The 5,047-nt window shown below is 32.6% G+C and overlaps 1 long non-coding RNA gene across 1 annotated transcript in view; it reads left to right on the forward strand.

Moving 5' to 3' along the window:
• Positions 1-4,427: 4,427 nt before the first annotated feature.
• LOC311427717 overlaps positions 4,428-5,047 on the forward strand; it is a 20,987-nt gene continuing 20,367 nt past the window's right edge. Inside the window, exon 1 of the long non-coding RNA XR_014687514.1 lies at positions 4,428-4,547. This is a non-coding gene — a long non-coding RNA (uncharacterized lncRNA). The remainder of the gene's footprint in view (positions 4,548-5,047) is intronic.

A 5,047-nucleotide genomic window follows, 5' to 3' on the forward strand; every position in this document is an offset into this window, starting at 1 on the left:
CATTCATTAGATAAATGCAGCTCTTTTTCTGGGCTAGAGTGGCCTGATTCTTAAACTTTTAATGAACTATGTAAAAGTGTTAATGTGTTACTTTCAGTCACTTATAAAAGTCAAATGTCAGTAAGAGAAAACAATAAAAAAAGGGGGAGGGGAGGGACAACCCCCCCCCCCCAAAAAAAAATAAAATTATATTATCAAATATAGTAGGCAAAATTTATTTTGCGTTTTTGTTTTTCCAGTCGTTACAACTGTCTGAATCTGATTAATGAATTCTAGTAACTGTACAATATTACATGACTTACTTTTTTACAGAAAACTTCAGTAAAAGTAATTGTAAACTAAGAATGAAAACATAACTTGTAGCTAAAAATACAGAACCATATATTTGTTTTCTTTGTGTCTTCAAAAATCTGGAGTCACATTCACAAATAATTATTCAGTGACTAAATCTAGCGAGGCCTTGTGTATAGGTAACAAATAATTAATTGATTGTTTGAACCATGATAGTATAAACTAAAACTGGATAAGTCAAATAACGTGATATTGTTTTGGATGCAAAATGAGTGCTCCTAATAACCAAAATCATCTGAAAGCAGACTAGGAGAAATAAATAGAATAAAATAGAATAATAAAATAATAAAATAACTTGACTCCAGTTCACCAAAGCTGGAACCTGAGATGTGATCTCAGCTTCATGACAAGTTCATTTGTGAAGAGGAATTGACATTAAAAGGGTAAAATAAAGCAGCACCAGATGTATTTAAAAAATAAAGGCAACCATTGATTAAGGTGACATTCCTTATCAATAAAACAGAACAAAGAAAACAAAGCCTAACCATGTTAAACATTATTTGGCTATTATTTTCTATATATTTTCTCTTAATACACACATGAAGTAACTAACCCCATAGGTTTGATTCTAGATGGGATTAGCACAGATGGGGCCTTTAGGTTATATTTAATTACCTTTGTATCTACATTCCAGTGAAAAGGATTGAGAATGTTGTCCTCTGCAGCTTTAAGTGAGCTTGCCATAAACATATAGCAAGTGTATTACATTTGCTAATCTGTAATTATCATCCCTCACTGCAACACCAGTTGACATGTAACAAGTGTATTCATGGGCAATTGCTGCGTTAAGGGGTGTGGTTGTATTACTTTCTGCCTCACTTAATCATCTGTGCACATAAGAGCACTTGTAAAAAAAACGTATTATTCACCATCTTGATGTGTGCAGGTATCAAATCTAAGATATACAAGTCCTAAACTTTCACATGAGAAAATTAAAGTAAATTGGATTTTTTTTCAGTACAAGACATTCCTACATTATTTTTCCCTTTTACAATTTCTAGTAAATATCTCTAGGAAGACAATTTTGTGAGAATTGTCTCTATATTTACACATATATATATATATAAATATATTTACATATATATATACACACACATTATATATATAATATATAGTATAATATATTAATATATATGTGTGCATATATATATATGCACACACATGTATGTATATATATATGACCACTAAATGAAATGAAACAATACTGAACACTGTGGGAACACTATGCCAGAGACAGCTCAGGGGGATATGTGGGGAACTGAAAATAACGACTACTACCAAATATTTTGTGGAAAATACTATGCTGATGAGATAATCTGCCTTCCGAAGTGCTGGAACATTGTCCTGTTGATTGTTTTAAATTGTGAAAGGAAAGGTTGGGCAAACCCATATCAGAACTCTGTGGATGTTGCCTCTCTAAAAACATATTCAGAGATGTCAGAGATGCCCTCCACACTCAACATGGCAAAAGTGCCATCAGTGTCCCACCACATGGGTGTGACTCCATTATCCTGAACTTCCTTCTTTGCTCCTCACTACATTGACATAAGCTAAGTTCATTGTAGAAATCTGTGGTTTCATGAATCTGGTTTTGGCTCAGAGGAGACCAAAACTTGCACTACCATGAATTATCAGAATTATTATGTATCAGAACTACAGAATTATCAGATTCTGATCCCTTGCAACTGCTCATTCAAGAACAATTTTATGAAGCCATCACTTTTATCTATTCTTTACAGTAGTATTGAGACGGTTTTCAATGAAGTCTTTTAAACACTGGTGGTTCATTGATTTTTCAATTCAATTACAATAACCAAACAACCAAGGAACAGTGGTTTAAGTGAAAATTCAGTTCTACAGAATTTCTTCTTAACAGATGACCAGAGAGTGATGAGGTCTTTGGTTAAGAAAACGAGGGAATGGAAAGCAACTGATCCCAATTATATATTAACTATTACATGACAGAGTTGCATCATAAAACAACAACAACAACCACAAAAGCTCAGAGTTCAGACGATACTTACCTTATTTATAACACTTAAAGGAGGAGGGACAGATTTCTCAAACTGTATCCAATTATGATCAATGTAATGAGTGATAGAAATGGAAATATAACCAATGTGTTTACAGATTTGAAGCCAGAATTCTTCTATGTTGGGTAAATTAAAATATCTCTTCCAAGAAGTGAAATTAGATGTACCAGCTACATATATAGTAAATGGACAGTTTGACTTGTTGATTATCTGTATGAAATGTTTCTAATATTGAATACCAAATTTAAATATGTTCTAGCAATATTTCTAATATGTGTGTGCAAAATGTATATGGTCTATAAATATGCTTAATATATTAGTTCACGTGTATGTGTTTAAATAAACTGATAAAAATACAGGTGATGTTATTCACCATCTTCTACGAATTTGGGAACAAGTCCAGGATCTCCTCCTGCTTTTTCTATATCTTCTTACATTCATCTTTTTAAACTGATTATCTTTCCTTTTGTTTTCTTACAGTCTTGTTCATGGTGTAATGTACAGATCAATTCTCACACAGGAAAATCCAGTGTTTACAGAAAATGGCTAATTTTCCAAGGCACTGGTCCTGAGCCACTGAGCCACATTCACACTGTAGCAGTGTTATTTGAAGATAAAACAGTGGTTAAAAATATTGGGGGGGGGGGGGGGGGGGAGGTAGAGGGTAAGGTGAATGGTACCTTCCTTGCAGTGTTCTGTGTCTTCTTTTCCCAATAGGGTCTTTTCTCCATAATTTTGTGTGTGTGTATGTCTTTGGTTTTGTTTTTCCATTTAATTTTTAATAATTATTTTTACATTTTAGTAACTGAATCTTATAGATTCAAATAGAACTTCATCCTTTGTATGCCTCTGATTTAGGTATTTTTGTTTTGAATTCCATTGTAAAGGCAATAGCTCAGAATCTTTTACAATTTGTTAAGCAGTATTTATTACATCTGTTCCTTATGCAGGTTAAATGATGTTCTTCAGCAGGGATGCTACCCTATGAACAGACTTTGTTCCTAATTGTAATAAAGTATTAATATAATATGATGTTTGATTGTTAAAAGTAACTTTTTATTTACTAAACACTACCAGAGTTTTAAAAATGTAGTAAACAATGTAGATAATGTAAATTCCAGTTGTGAGAACAAACTAACTTTAGTTATACGTACAAACATTATTTGACTGCTCTGCATAATCACAGTTTAAGTAAATATCAAGAGCTACTGTAAAAAGAGTGCACATTAACATGTCTGTCCTTATCCTTAATGCTGACAGAGTATTTCTCATGTTTTGTGGAGTTATATCCTGGCCGTGTAATCTGAACTTTTGTTGTTTTGAGTGTTTACAATTTTTGAAAAGATCTTTTAATTTTTTACAGTAACATTTATTTATTTGGGCTAGAATGTTCTTATCACTTCAATAAGTATGTAAAAGTTAAGCTACAGTAGTGTTTCATATACCAGTATAACATTTTTTTAATTAAAGTGAAGTTAAGACAGGCTGCCCAGAAATAAAGCCCTATTTAAGCAGAAATATATGTATAGTAAATCATCTTTTTCATTTATTATTCATATGGAATAGTAAATTATTCTATTACTAATTTGTGTTCAATTTATATTCTAAAAGATCAATGATGGGAGCAAAGGAGCAACTACAGGAAGTGGGTCCTACTATTTCCTATGGCCCTTTCTTTATCCACAGTGCTGATTTAATTTGGGAAAAAATTTGACTCAGATGTTATATTAAATCTTAAATCCAATTACATGTAAATTTTTGGCCCAGATTCAAGTTTAGTCTAACTCCAGCAAAATCAATCAACAATGAATTTGTCTTACTTTAATAGACACAGAAGGAAGTGATGCTGGAAAGGCAAACCAGCTGGGATGTGTTTATAGCACTGAATCTTTAGAAGGAAGACAAAATAAAAAGTTGCAAGTGGTAGGCTGTTCTTTCCCCTGGCAAGCAAATCTGTAAGCAATTTAACTGTCATTAAAATGTCATTGTCAGTAATTACTGCCATAAGGATAGCATGGTGTTTGGTCTCCACTATTCCTTTCAGGCACATCCTATCTCTGTACCTGTTCTTCTCCTTCAAGCTTTTTGCTGGCCAAGACACTGAAAAGATCTTTTCTCTAGACGGAAGTGAAGATGAATTATTTCAGACATATTGGTTTCCAGGTAAACCTTAAGCTTATGTTATGGTTTACTGATTTAAAATTAAGAGAATGCATCAATATACTCTTAATGTCCTCAAAGACTTATCTGAGGCAGCCTACTTCTTGAAGCTATACTTGAATGAGCTTCTTGAAATTCAGAATTTCATAGAAGTACTGAAAGCCATTTTATGAAGACCATATTTTGAACCTCATATCATATTTGCATAGGAGGTACCTTAGTAAAGTTTGAGACAGTGGGCTATCTTTAAACAACTAGATAACTCCACACATGTGAATAATCCAAATGAAATCAATTACAAGTCTATGTCTGAAGTAACACAAATATTTAAATACTTCACCAGATTCTAGGTTCATTCTGCTTTCTAAATGTGTAAAAGTAGAAACTTTTTAAAACCCTAATAGACTTAAAGAAATTTTTATATTAACTTCACCAAAGTTTACACTGATACTCACTGAGACACCATATTGATTACAAAAGCTACCTTTTCTGGAATCTTGCCG

Source organism: Aythya ferina, assembly GCF_964211825.1.
Source record: "Aythya ferina genome assembly, chromosome: Z".
Taxonomy (NCBI): domain Eukaryota; kingdom Metazoa; phylum Chordata; class Aves; order Anseriformes; family Anatidae; genus Aythya; species Aythya ferina.